Source organism: Lepidochelys kempii, chromosome 2, assembly GCF_965140265.1.
Source record: "Lepidochelys kempii isolate rLepKem1 chromosome 2, rLepKem1.hap2, whole genome shotgun sequence".
NCBI lineage: Eukaryota > Metazoa > Chordata > Testudines > Cheloniidae > Lepidochelys > Lepidochelys kempii.
Window position 1 is genome coordinate 83,093,987 of NC_133257.1, and position 15,716 is coordinate 83,109,702.

Below are 15,716 nucleotides of genomic sequence, written 5' to 3' on the forward strand. Positions count from 1 at the left end.
ATTTTTATTATTGAGTCTGCATAAAAAACAAATAAATTGCAATGATTTGGACATGTATATATGCATATTTGTTTTTCCTAAAGTTAAATTAAGTATTTTAAGAAAAACTGTCAGAGTGGCCACCAGCAAGAGTTGGTGGCCACACTCTGAGGCCACCAAAAATTTTATTGAGAGCCCCTCCTCTAGACCAAGGATCATCATTGTGCGAGGACAACTCCTTATGGGCCTGGAAGCTAACACACTATTTAGCCCATGGAAAAAATGCCAGTGAAGCCAAAGATTTTGTAGAAATGTGTTTTTTTTTGTGCTTTAGTTGCCTCAAATCTTATCCCCACTGCCTGTAGTAAGACTCCGTCATAAAAGTGCTGAATTTCCTTGCATCCTCTAAAGTCTGCGTTCATCTTCACCTCCCAAACTCTGTCATTCTTGAGAGTACTTCTTTGCAAATAAAATGTTTTTTGCTTCTGCCCCATCATCACTATCTGCCAGGCAATGATTATGTCCATCACTATCACACCTTTTCAGAGGAGGGCTATAGAGTTTCCTTCCAGTTGTCATTTTCAGTTCTATCCCACTGAATAAAAGGATGAATTGAGGCAGTAGCTGGAATGAAAGGGAGACCAGGAAGAGGGAAAATCATCTGTCCTTTCAGTCACCCTGTGCAAGATCTTATTATAGCTTTATATCAGTGGATTTTGACCTGGAAAGGGCAAAAAAATATTGCATATGAAAAACAGCTTAGGAAAATATAATTTGGTAAAAAGAGACTGATAGACAAGCCAAGGGCCAGAGATGAGAGAAGACGAAAGAGTGCTATTGCTCATTATGGGACGTTATGGAAGTTAAGGTGGGAGACTGAAATTTGAGAACAAAATGAGTAACTGGTCAAACAAGAGCTCACAGATGGTTTTCTTTAAAGTGGTTTGGTGAATTGAAGAGAATTTCTGAAGAAAAATAAAAGGTCCTCATATACCTCTACGATTTCCAGGAAGAGCAAATTCGCCTCCTGTAACCTGAAAGTTAATATATCCCTGTAAGATAAAATTTCAGCAGAAATCCATTCTTTAAGAGGAGTAGTGCATACAAGTCAAGTTCATCCATTGTTTGCTGAAATTCCTCTCTCCCTCAGACACATTTTACACCGAGAATGAGAATATATGGCTATGGCTTTGGAGCTCCAGGTCCTACAGCATCATGACTATGTTGTGCTGTCTGTTGAACAGGGGAGGTCTTGGGACCCTGCCAGCACTGGAGAGTGCAAAAGCACATCAGAATGGAACCAATCTCTCACATGTAATAGTGATATTCAATAGCTGAAAACTTCACTGTATAGCATTTACAGGCAGCAGGAAGATTTCCTTAATTCCTGCACCAACAGACCAGGAGAGCTGGATGGGGTCTTTGAGCTCACACCACAGATCTAGATACTGAGGTCCTGTAACAGAACAGAGAAGCAGACATGTTTGAGATTCCCATCACCTGCTCCCTAACGAGGAAACTTTTTAATGCCAGGAGTCATTGACAGTGCAACATTGATTTACTCATGGGGACAACCCATGATTTGCAGCAGTCTTCATCATTCCAGCTTCCTTGTCTTTCATTAAGGGGGAAAATTAGAGCTAACAACATTTAACATTTAAAAAGGATTCATTTTCTAGGGCTGTATCTCAAACTGTCCAGTGAAGAACACATCAAAATATGTAGTGGCTTGCTCACCATGACTGCAGACCAGCTTCCTTTCAACTCTTAGAAGAGCCTTGTCGTTTAAAGCAAGGATCTCAACTGCATGGTCTGTGCAGTCCCACTGCTTTCAACTGGCTCGCACAGTTGTAAGACATTGGAATTTAGTAGCTAACATCATTGCTGATGCATACAGAGGAACAGAACCTCGTTCTCTCATAGTGCTACAGTATTGGCTCTGCAGTGCCAGCAGGAGTAAAAAGCAGTTAAAAGATTATTTTAGTCAGAAAAGCAGGCAGGCATACCTCTGAACACACATACAATAAGATTTGTTGAATAGGAAAGTGTGTTGTTACTAAGTAACTTTTCAGGGTAAAACCATGCATTAAGTGAAGGCCCTGCTAAGGAATAAATCAGGTCATCGGTATAAACTAGATATACACACCAGTTGGCCTCTGGGTGGGTCATGACCTCAAAGGCTATGAAGAGGAATTGAGGTGGGGTTTTTGATGAAGTTAGGGGTGGTTGTTTTTTAAGCAATTTTACAATTGCCCTGATAACAAATGCAAAGTCTGATGCAAACACCCTACTCTAGCTTGGATATATCAAAGTTCTTACCTGGTTTTTAGCCTAATAATGTAACAGAGTTCTCTAAAATGCATAATCTGAGGATCTGATCTAGTCTAACCCTGAGGAAAAATTTTCTTTCAAAAGAAAAGAAGTTTTGTTGGCAAAAGCACTGAGCTACTCCTGGGTCTATTTACGGCTTTTATACCTCAAAGGGAAGCTCATAGGGAAAGGAAGACCAAAAACTGTTTATACTGTAACATATTATTTGGAATTTTCTGTTTAGCTTATATCTAGTAATTTGTATGGTTTCACCCATACAGTACCATCCCTTTTACTTGATGTTCTGGATGGGGTTTTGTTTTTAAAACATTTTCTTTTCCTACAGTAGGGTACCATTAGGTTCTCTCTCTTTATTTGTACCATGCAAACACATAAAGCAGAGGTGACAACAGTTAGCAAATAGTTTGACCTTGTCAGAGTTAAAAGTGGAGGTTTTTAAGTCTAAAGGAGGTAACCAGCCTTGTCCCTAGCAATTGGAAAAAAGGCTTGCTTACTAAGGAAACAGGTCAGGAGGACCACTCAAATTTGGGAGTATTCTCATTACCAGAATTTTTTCTTACCTCACTAACATTTGAAGAGTCTTTTTCAGTGTGGTTTTGGTCAAAAGTCAGTAGATTCTCACCTAATCATAATACATGGGGTCATACAGAGTCCAATATAGCAGAGAATAATCTACACCCCTGTCCTATGATAAGCAACAAAGGCAAAGAATTCAATAGCAAAGTCTTGTCCAGCAAAATCATTCACAGTAGTGGACAACACAGTGAGATCCAGCTTGTTTTCATTTTGTATTTTGAAAATGTGTCACTATGCTCCGTAGTAATTTTATGTAGTTTAGGTAGTCCCATATAGAGCTTTGTGTACAAAATCAGATGTAGTTCATAATCTTATCTACACTGCTTGAGTCTTCAAAACTGAGCTGGGAATCTTCTAGTGTGACGTCTGTACTTTCCACTTCCTGGCCAGGAAATATTACAAGATGAGAATTTTTGCTGATATTTCAGGACTTCAGGTTATGATCTCAGTCAAACCAGGGGTCACATCCTTGGGCCCATTCCAACCCCTTTGTGTTGCTCTTGCGGCAAAAAGGGACAGGAAAGCTGGTGTAACCAACCAGCTGGTTATTCTGAGGGATCGGACATCCCTGGATGGCACAGAGATGATTTAGGAATGAAGCACATTGCAAGATTCATGGAATGCAGTTTTCCTTAGTAAATAGGCACAACAACAATAGAAGGAAGGAAAAGAAAAACATTAACTCCACCAGTTTATTTATGTGTACACTCAACATAAGCTATCATAGAGCAAAAAAACACTAGGCATGGTTTGTGTGAAGGATGGTACTTGTGTCTGCACAGAAGTGATGTGGTGCTAAAAGAACTTAAGACACACATACATACAGAGTACTTTCCGATTTAAAGTCAAATTAAATTTATAACATTGGACCAAATTCTGTTGTCCTTAAAAGAGCAAAACAGTCATTGAAGTGATTCCTGAGTTTTGCTCAATTTTAATGCAAATATTTTGACTATGAAATGAATGAATAACTTTAAATATTGTAACATGAAAGTACATGTTATGTGCATACTATATTTTATACAGAATCATAGAAATGACCTCAAGAGGTCATCTAGCCTTTCCCCCCTGTGTTGAGGCAGGACCAGCATACCTAGACCATCCCTGACAGGCATTTGTCTAACCTGTTCTTAAAAACTTCCAAATGACAGGGATTTCACAATCTCCTTAGTTAGTCTGTTCCAGTGTTTAATTCTCCTTATATGCAGAAAGTTTCCCCAGCCCCAATAGCTAACCTAAATCTCCCTAGTTGCAAACTAAGACAATTACACTCTGGTCTAAGGGCTGCTCAAACGGTACGTCTACACTCCTTGCAAAGATTTGGTAGAATACATACACGTCACATACCCCTAGTAGTGTAGACGATGAAGCACTGCTCAGGTAAGTAAAGACATGCCAGAATCTTACAGTATTTCCCTTACACGGCTCTCTACGTGACCAAGCAGTGCCTCCCTGTCTATACCGTAGTATAACATTGTGTTGTTTCCCCACTGGCGGAGTCCTTTTCCTCTGAAGCGAAAGGCTCCGGTAGCAAGGAAAGGCTCTGATGGAGAGGAGACAGTAGGGAAAGGCTCCTGCAGCTGCGTGTTGGTGGAGCCTTTCCCTGCTGCTGTGAGGAACAGTTCTGACAGGAGGGAGCTGCCAGAGCCTTTCCCTACCGACTCCTCTGCCAGAGCCTTTCACTGCCCACATGCAGCTACACACCACATGTGGATGCAGCTCACTTTTCACTGCGGCTTGTAGCTTACACAGACCCTCAGGGGTTCTCACAACATAATTATGGTGGCCTCAGAATGTGGCCACGAACTCTTGCTGGTGGCTGCTCTCAGACTTTTTCCTAAAATATTTAATTAACCTTAGAAAAAACAAATAAATATGCACATATACAGGTCCAATCAGTGTAATTTATTTATGTGGCTTTTTTTGCAGACCTAATAATAAAAATAATGTACAGTTGTATGTATTCTTTACTGGATCTAAACAGAATACAAACACAAATAAGGTGCTTTGCTTGTTCCTGTCTTTTGTTCTTGGTTGGTTGGTTGTTTTTTGCTTTTTCGGTTGCTCTTTTTATGAGTTGCTAGCTAGTAAGTCTGCTTCTGTGAAGAGTGATATTTGTATGTTTGCTAATATCACTTTTCACAGCAGCAGACCTGATAGCTAGAAGATAGTGTAAAGTGATATTAACAAACATACAAATACCACTTTTCACAACAGACTTACTCAGGCCTGGTAAGCCAGAGGACAAATTAAGCCTTGAATGGGGAGGTGGGTAGGGAGGCAGCAAGAGGTCAGGGGAGGCAGCCGGATCCAGGGACGATGGGGTGGTGAGCCCAGGGCTAGGGCCAGAGGCCGTAGCCGTAGGATGGAGGCTACTGCTGTGTGGCCGGAGGACAGAGCCTGCCACCCCAGAGCTGAAGCCAGAAGCCTGAGCCCCACCATCCCTGGGAAGGTGGGGAACTCACACTGGCTGCCTGCTCCTCTGGTGTTTGTGGCTTCGCTGCTCGCCCCCCCCAAATCACTGCCCAAGAGGCTGTGGCCATAAGAAAAGCCCCTGGTGGCCGCATTTGAGAAATGCTGCGTATATGCTACAGCCAATGGCATACAGTGTAGACCGGGGTCCCCAACGCGGTGCCCGCTGGCGCCATGGCACCCACCGGGGCATTTTTGTGTGCCCGCAGGACACCCCGCTGCTGAAATGCCGCCGAGAAGCGTTGCAGTTTCTCAGCGGCATTTTGGTGGTGGGGTGTGGGGTGCCCACCACAGTCTTCTGGGAATAGCAATATGCTATTTCCACAAGAAAGTTTGGGGACCACTGGTGTAGACATACCTTATGTTAGAGACTTTGGCTGGTCTGTAATAGACAGAAAGGACTGAAAATGCAGCCCAAGATCAGTCTTTCAACTACACTCATTCTTTTCTAAGCACACGCGCTTTATCATACTATGCTGGCAGCAGGTAGGGTGTGGGGCACATGAGCTCCTGCATCAGGCTTTATGCCACTTCAGCATTTTCCTTACACTGGTGTTTATTTATTCTTCCAAGAAGAATTAGACAAATTTTGTGGCCAAAATGGGCCAGAAGTGAGGTGTGGCACAAACTGGCCATATTGCATGTAACGATCTGATACATTGTATCTTACACCTCCTTTTCATCTACTAATTGTGTAATTCTACCGAAAACACGATCAAGGTTTGTTCTCTCATGTTCCCCCTCTAAAAATAAATTTGAAAACAAACAAACAAAAAATCCATAAAGTAATTCTTAAAAAAATAAATAAATAAATAAAAATTCAAACAACTCAGAGAAATCAAATTGCCACGTCTAACAGGCTTGGATAAAGTAAGCAAATTTATTAGCAATTCCTTACAGCCTTGTGTAAAAACAATGCAATGCTAATAAATACTTTTCTCCTTGTTTTTAATCAGGCTTCAAAAAAGTATCACTGAAGGAGTTAGAAAACACATCTTTGACTTAGTGTTTGTGCCAGACTACTTATAAATTCAGTTCTGACTGGATCCTCAACTGCTTATAAATAAGAATTGTTCAGAAACAATTCTCTTCAAATGCATAAACGTCATCTTTCTCCAAAATTCTTCGTTAAAAAAATGAACAGAACAAAAGTACATTTTGTCCTTTACTTTTAGTATGTGATACTCCACTACAGTCTTCTGCAGTCAACAGGCATATTAACAAATCACACTTCTTTTAAGCATGTTCAGCCATTGCTCCAAACAACAAAATAAAATTATTGAACATCTGTTTTCAGGGCCATTTCTTTGCCAAAAACAGTGCGCTAATAAAGCGAACAAAGAAAATATGGGTATACAGAGATCTTAAAAACCACAAAACTCAAAACTATGTCAAGGTTAATGCTGGATGAGCAATTTTCTGTGAAACAGCCTTACACTGTTGAGTAATAGTGGCCACATGGTTCATTTCATTTCTATTAAATAAATCCTTCTCTCTCATTACTTTCTGGTGGAAATGATCAGAAAATGCAGAATGTTTTGTGGATTTCTTCCTAATGGCTTTTTCGTATTTATTCTTCTATGTAACATGCATTTATTGTGTGTCAAGGTTGAGTCTTTACTTTCTCTTTTCCCAGAAATACCAGAAATTCTTCTGTAGAATAAACAAATCGGTCAAGAATATCTGGAACTACCAGAGGCTGCGAGAGATCAAAGATGCAAATCATTAGTAGGCACCATGCGATGTTCCAAGGTGTCACAGGAGACCAGTTTTTCTGACACAGAAGCAACCCAACAGAACAAAACTAAAACAGTAAATACAGGGAAGCTTCTTAAAAAGTATAGCCATCTGCATTTGTGCTACCTCTCTCAGCTAAGACCACCTCAGCAATCCCAAGACAAACAATTATTTTCAGGATTTATATTTGTTTTCTAAACTATAAAATGTCATGCAATGGTTCATGATAGGAAAAAAAACCCAGTTTTTAACTAAAAAATTACACCAAACAAATTTATGTAATATAGGAATGAATACACAATCTCAAATGCTCGTATTGTTCCTGTTACAGTCATCATTCACTATGCTAACTAGTGCATTTGGGTTTTGCAGATGAGAGGAAGAAGAAATTATACAGGACTAAATTATTTACTTTAGACATTTTGCTGTGCAACTTCTACTCATTTTTCCCCAAAATAAAATTTCTTAATGGTATTTACAATCTAGACATAATGTAGCTGCCACACAACCATCACTTAGTCATAATTCCCACATATAGGCTCCATTCACCCTTTTATTCATTAAGATAAAACTCCATTAAATGTCAGCATCCAATAGGAAGAAAATATACCTCACCATACTTTACCTTGCATATTTACACAATAGAATATAAATGCTAACTGTAAAACTTTCTTTCTAGCAGGTCAAACTCCATTAAAAAAAACTAATACCTTATACGGTACTTATGGAGCACTTTTCATCAGTGGATGGCTAAGTACTTTACAGAGGTCTATATGATCTCCATTTTATATATGTTAAGTGTCATTGTTACAAACAATATTAAAGATCGTAGCACAACTTCTGGTTCAGTCTAATCTATGCCTTTTCTAATATGTACGTGAACTTGGATGGATACAAGTTCCTATATATGTATTTGTAAGAATCTAGCTTTGTATTTAGAGACAGTGGTAGTCTGTTGCAAGCCTGGAGAAGTCAGGTCCATCCAGTTTCTATGATAAAATCCAGCCCACTCTCTTGGGTAAATAACATTTTTTTATCTTTTACTATAGACTAGTTTATCATTATTTTGTTGTACAGAAATTCAACACTAATTGGTGGAGGCCTGGAAAATCAAAGTGAAGGCTGACATTTCAACTTGCTGTGCCTCCTCCATGCACACTCCTCAGACATATGCCTCATCCTAAACTCATCAGGAGACAATGGGGTATCAAGAAAATTTAATAGCGTGTGCCAGTTTTGAAGCAAACTTAAGTGTTATTTAAACAGGGATTGTGTTTAATAGGCAATTTGCATTTTAGTAGGTTACCCTTTTCCAAGATATTTGTTTAAAGTTGCCTTAACCTTGATATAAATCGTGCCAAGCATCTGTATACATTACTTTTAAAGGTGTAATAATTAAACCTTTTGGACAACCGTGCTTCACAAAAAAGACAAGCATTTCTTTTTTCTATATGAAACTATATATATTTGATTCCTATTCTTTCATAGCTACACAGATTATTTCATTGCCACGCTTTCTGGTGTATTCTTGTAAAGATCAAGACAGTGCAGTTGTTACAATAACAATACCATCACCTCCTGTCTTCTGAACACCTATTTCTTCCTACTGTGACTATGATTGCTTGTATAAGATGGTAGGGTCAAAATCTGAGACCTTGGTTCTGAGCTGCGGCAAAACTCTTTTCTACCACACGCATATACTCTTTCCTCCACCCCCTTCCCTGTAAAGAGGGCAACCTTTACTACATTTTCTTTTCTTATATTTTACAAGATCTTGACTCTGACATTGGTTTCCTATCTGCTTCAGTGAAAAGTGTTGAGAATTAATTACTTGTGGATAATAAAAAAAGATAATGCCAAATAAATTATAGGCATTCCTTAGTCAAAAACTATTTTTCTCTTTCATTCAAGTACACAGAACAAATTATATAAACAAATAAAAGCTTAGTTTAACAAGTTTAAACATTCACTGAACAAGTATTAATGGATTAAAATCAGCTACAGTTTAGACTGGACTATATGCTGGTAAATTAAGATTTTCCTCTTACAAGAAACACACAGAGAATCTACAGAAGCTAAGAAGCCTCCCTAAGGAATAGAAATCTTTAATTTATAAATAAAAAATTTTCTTTCAGCTTTTTCAAATATTTTGCTCACTGTGTTAACGTTGATATCAAAGGAGAAAAGCTCAGAAAATAAACAGTTCAGAATTCTTTTCAAACAGAGAAACATTACAATGATATTCATTTGGGAAGCTGAAGTATGCTTAAACGGTCCTTTCAGACCTGTAATGACTGCACTATGATAGCTGACAACATTTGGTAAGGATTATCCTTTCATTTAGACAAAAGCAAGCATTCTGTAGATAAATCAGCACTTTTTGCCATCAGACTCATAAAACCTTTTCACAACATAGATTTTCAAGAGAATCCTTTAAGGTTTTAGGATGCTGCTCCTTTTACTAAGTAACAAAATACACCCCATGGTGTCTCATTGACCCCACTCAGCTGTCCTTTGACCTCTTCAATTGTTGTCGCCTAACTTCAGGGGCCACAGAATTTGCCTCCCGTATCAAAAAGTCTAATATTGCTTCCTCCTAGCACCTGGTGAAACAAAATGCAAGAGGCTTTTTTTCCCCTCTCAGACTACTACTATGTTCCAGATGTTCCCAGCTACAATGTTACAGAGAGCAGGTTTTGGTATCTGTGTGGTAACCATGAAGCAACAATTAGGACCTGGACTGTGGCAATGACCCTCTTGCTCTATTGGGCCTCAGTGCAGCCCCTGCCCCAAGGATATAACAGGTCATAAAACAGGAATAGATCTTTGGCCTCCTGGAAATGCTGGGTCATTTAAATACAACAAGAAACTATAGGAGTCCAATGTACTATTTTGAATAAGTCAAGCCTCTCCCAATCAGAAAATACTACTGTGAAGCTCTCAATTGGAAGTGCACATCTATTTTTATAAACTGTAAAATTCAACTAGAGAACTCAAATTCTCCACCCAAATTGTTTTAACTCTTCTGAGATTGCAAAAAAAACCAAAACATACAGCATGTGTGTGTGTGTAGTATATACATATATGCACACAACTTCCTAAGCATTCATTTGGCTAGCAGAGTTTGGAAACTTGCAGAGTTATGAGGTCAAACATCAAGTAAAGGATGGCAGTGAAATCAAACAATTATAACAAAATAATAAAGTTGAGGCTATTTCGGATATGTAGAAAAGAACGTATTTGGCAATACTGATAAGCCTTTTCTAGCGAACCTCTTTTAATTAAGTGAATCGATTAACGTTTTGAGGGGTTTTTTTTGGGGGGGGGGGAGATTGGAATAAGTGCATCACAATAGTACCAAAATAGAACAGCTTTTCACAGTTCCTATTTCTCAAAACACAGATTTAAAAAAGTGGACGTTGAAGACAAAGAGATATAAAAACAAACATCACATATTCTGTATAATGCATGAGGTAAGTACAGTACCTTCTTGTATTCTTTTAACCTTTTTGAAATGCATTCATGATTAAGGGTTGTAGCTAAGAGTTTAGGGTAACCCGCTGCCACGTTATCTAGGTCGTTTAAAGTTCTTAAACACCTGCAAAATAATGAGGAGGGAAAAAAACAAAATAATTGATGGCAGTTCAGATCCAACATATTATACAGTTAGCAACAAGACATTAAAACCTGCCTCAACAGAACATTAAAACCAGCCTATCAAAGTTCACATATGGCAAAACTGGTCAGTACAGAGATTTTCTCAGACAGATCCTGTTCCTAATTATATGTTTACAGACCCTACAGCACTTTCTTCACTTTACGCACGAGCTGACAAAAAGAAGAAAAATGTTTTGGTTTTTTTAAATAGCCATATAATCTATATGGCACTTTCTGCAGTATGTCTGTGGCTCCTTCTATGCCATTAAACAACGAAGGACAATCCTCCAACAAAATCCGTTCCTTCTGCAGAGTAAGGATCTGATCCATCACTACTGAGGTCAAATGGAACTTTGCTACTCACTGCAATGGTAACAGGATTAGGACCTAGTACTGCAAAAAATAATCACTTAAAGGAAAAATTCTCCAAGCAGAGAACAATCAGTACTTAGTGATAACCTAAGGAGATTACTTTTCAGACATATTGCTTTTAATAATATATCTTTATGTCTGTTTAGGGTATACAGTAATGACCAAAAATTATTTCCAGACAAAAATTAAGTCAAAGGATGGATTGCTGATTTCTCCCCTCCCCCACACGCAAACTGCTTCTGTAAAGATAATTTAAGCAAAAATTCTATTTAATACAAGATAAATATACTTAAAATGCCCAAGAGGATGGCAACAGGGCTGTGGCAAACAGCAAGTAAAAATGTCAAGTTCTAAAACATGTATTTAGGGGAGGGATAGCTCAGTGGTTTGAGCATTGGCCTGCTAAACCCAGGGTTGTGAGTTCAATCCTTGAGGGGGCCATTTAGGGATCTGGGGCAAAAATTGGGTATTGGTCCTGCTTTGAGCAGGGGGTTGGACTAGATGACCTCCTGAGGTCCCTTCCAACCCTGATATTCTATGATATTTTGCATTTATTCTATTACTATACATAAGATTTGTTATCAGAAGAGAAAACCTTAAATAGACTTCTTGTTGAGTGGGTTATATCTCCACACAAGCGCCTCCTAGTCACTCCAGTCAATTCATTTTCTTTACAATAATGGGCCACACTGCAGGCAGATTTTAAAGGAGAACTTTCCTAACTGGTTGCAAGTGGGATATTCTGCTTAAAGCTGATGGCACAACTTGACCCAATATTGTCAGATAACGTATAAAATAATTTTAGAAAGCACATTAATAATACAAAAACATGTCTCTGAAATGAAATAAAAAATTTTCCCAACAATATAATTGAGTTTCTTCTTCTTTTCCACAATCCTAAAAAAGGAATGGGTTGTTAAAGATTGAAACTCTGTTCCTTATATTTCTTATTTTAGTCAGGAGAAATGTGTTTCACTGTAACACAAAAAAAGCCTACACATTCCCCTGGACTCTAGTTCTTACTCTGAGCTGCACTACCTCACCATGCTACAAACAGGAAGTCTATCACAGATGGTCAATAAGATTAAACCACATCATTTCTGACCAAACCATAAGACTCCGCAAAGAATTTCATGATTTTTAACAGTCCCGTAATCCAATTCGAACAGCTCTCGGGTCTGAAATTGCTATGTTTTGGCCACGTGCTGAACATTTCACCTGCTAGTAATGACATTTTTGTATTTTCTTCTAATTACACCCAAAGCTAAGACCTTTGGCCCTAGGCCACAGACCTCTATTCAGGCTGCACACATCCTCTTAAATGCCCTGATCCTTTGTTGTCATTCTTAGTCTTTCATCTATTATTTACACCCATTGAGAAGAGAGATACTCCACCATTTGTGAAGCTTTAAACCTTCTAATCATCTTAATTTCTTTGCCTTTCAACCCGTGCTTCCCCTCGTGGACTAACGCCAAACAATGTGACAAAATAATTTTTCAAGCCAACATCCGCCTAGATCCCTCCCCACCCCTCGTCATATATTGGCTCCTCTGTAAGTAAAAACTCATTTTGTCCTTATCTGACTGGATCTGCAAACTGGGACCTTCGCAGCTTTAAAAAAAAATTTTTTTTCCATTTTCAGTTCAGAATGTCAAACCGAATTAGTCCAACTAAGTCAGAGAACTTGTATTAGAACTGTTTCCTTTTTACATTAAACACTATGAGATGCACTCTGTTCATTAAACAGCTTCATTTGCATCTCCAAAAGCAGAATTATTGATAGTCTCGGTTTTCGATTACTGCTGTTGCACAAAACGAAATTAGCATTCAATATAACAGAATGGGGGGAGGGCACCCGGCTGACATGTAAGCACATCCAGTATAGACAGACACACCAAAATAAACAAAATAGTGTTACCAGCATGTGCTGGATTTTTTTGGAGGAGAGAGGGTTTTTTGTTTTGAATATTGCAAAATTTAAATTTCTCCTGAAGTTAGAATGAAACCTATAATACAAAGCACAATTTCTTCCTCATAATCCACCACACTGTTCTGACAATCCCTCATGTCCAAATAAAATATAAAAGCCAAGCAAATAAATTTTTACCATGATTTAGAAAACTTCCTCAGATCATTACAGCCATAGAAGAATCTTAGTTTCCAAGACACTTAGAATATGACAACATGTGATCAATCTTGATTCTTTCTTCTAGTATTGCTTGGCTTACTCTTGATTTTTAACAGTGTTTCCTTGTTGTCTGTCCTCTCTGATCTCTGAAGGCCCCCAACCCCCTTGTCTTTTCTTATTTTCACCATTTGCTTCAGCCAGCAGTTCACTTGAGACCCATCCATCTTATAATGCCTCAAGTGACAGATGCTCTTAGGAATGACCATACTGCTGAGTGAACAAAAGATAACATCACCTCTACGAACTCAAGAGAGAAATACAACTGCAACTTTAAGATGGGGTTGTGACGGACACTGCACCATAAACCCCTCTCAAGTGAAAAAAGAAAATGACTGCAAAGAAACGGAATCTGACACAATCAAAGCCACAAAAGAGTGCTTCTCCCCACCCCCTGTTGTTGTTGCTGATGGTCTTTTCACTATTTACTCTTATGGAAGAGTCCTGTAACATTTAACCGGGATGAAACCAATAGGTTTAAAAAGTAACTAGATAGGATTCCATATAAATTGCTCTAAAAGCTATACAAAATTCAATAGAGAATGATGGCTTTTCTATACAATTTTAAAATCTGTAGAACTCATGCTATTGAGTTCTATAGCAAGAACACAATTATTTGGTAATTAAATTTTACAGGATGGTTTAAAATTTCTACAGACAAGTCATCTATGAATTAAATTCTGTGGGACTTTTCCATAAAGATAAACTTGTGTTCTGGGGGAAATTCACAGGCACAGGAAGCACACACATGTGTGAGAGAGATTGAGCTGCTTCTTCAAGTAACTATTTTAATCCCAGAAGTATTAAATCTGTGGCTCACAAATAAATATTATTTACTACAGTTCAACACCACAGCTCAACAAAATTTTAACTCAGTTTTCCTGCACATTTTAGCACAGATTTTTCAATTAAAATAGCAAAGAATAATTATTTTAAGAGCTATTTCCTAACATCGACTGTAACGTACCATGCAATTTCAATTTGGAATATAAACATTTGACTCATAAAATAAACACAGCATTCACTACACAAACTATAATTCAGGAGAAAAAATAAAAACAATTCTGAGGGGTGCTATAAATCTCTTCTGGAACAACAACAACAACAAGGTTACATTAACATCTTCCAGCCACAAACTAATGAGAGAGATGACATGAACACTCAATCTTTCCTCTCTGATGAAAGGGATGGTGTGGAGGCAAGGAAATCTTCTCCTTCCTTGCCATCAAGGTTTTAAAAAGCATCTTATATTCAGTTTTCACCCAATAATGGCAAATAACCTTGACTGCAGAATACAAAATTGCTGAGGTCACATGAGCATTACAGACAAAAACCATATAGAAACACAGAACAAAGGTCAAAACAGGGGACCAATTAACCCAACATCTTGTGATCTAATTTTTTCTCATGAGTTACTATTGACGTGATCACAACATTCACTTCTTTACCATATTTATTAGTTGCATGGCAATTTACAATTGGTATGCTGTCTGTAATGAGAAAACAAAATAAAAAAGCTGAACACAACACTGCCATAAATTCAATGGCCATATGCAATTTGCTTCATGATAAACATTGCTCAATTTTTTTGAAATGAGCAGAAAAAACAAGATTTTATAAAACATACCATCAGATGCATCCTCCCCAATTTGTTGGGAGACTTTTTTTGTTGTTATTTTTTTATATAAATACTGGAGTAATGCTTGGGAAATTGTACACTCTTAGGCCAGGCCTACACTATAAATTTATATTGATATAACTATGTCGCTCAGGGGTGTGAAAAATCAACCCCCCTGAGCAACATAATTCTAATCGACCTAACCCCCGCTGGTGACAGCACTATGTTGATATGTTCTCCTGTCAACATGCCTCTCGCGGAGGTGGATTAACTATGCCGACAGGAGATGCTCTCCTGTCAGCATAGTAGTGTCTTCACCGAAGTGCTACAGCAGCACAGCTGCTGGTGCAGGGTTTTAAGTATAGACCTGCCCTTAGGCTCTGACCCTGCATCAAGATCCCCTAGCACAGCCCCCTACACTTACACAGCATCCCTTTGACTTCAGCAGATGCAAAGGTCCACATTAGCAGATCCTGATACGGGACTGGGCCCTCGGTACCCAAGCTCTAATATAATCATTTCTACATAGAGTGCCATGTAATATGGTTTCATTTCCTCATATTAAGAGCATCCAAAGTGTAGAGAGTTAAATAAAAAAGGACCAGAATGTCTCTTTCTTCAGTAAAAACCATGGCCCAGAACCCCAAAGAGCAGGAAGACCCAATGATTATCACCTCACAGAATTCCTCCCAAGTAGGTCCATTGAGGGTGGGGTTTGCCTTCCCACATGCTCTCCAAGATCCCTGTTCCCTCCACCACCCGGGTTGTGCCATTTAGCCATGTTGCCA

The 15,716-nt window shown here is 38.5% G+C and overlaps 1 protein-coding gene across 4 annotated transcripts in view; it reads right to left on the reverse strand.

Annotated features, from left to right (window-relative positions):
* Positions 1–15,716, reverse strand: part of GREB1L (GREB1 like retinoic acid receptor coactivator) — a 221,831-nt gene that overhangs the window by 115,229 nt on the left and 90,886 nt on the right. For all 4 annotated transcript variants that reach the window (XM_073331425.1, XM_073331423.1, XM_073331426.1 and 1 more), the window contains one exon: positions 10,582–10,693. The gene's annotated coding sequence lies outside the window, so the exon portion shown is untranslated. The remainder of the gene's footprint in view (positions 1–10,581; positions 10,694–15,716) is intronic.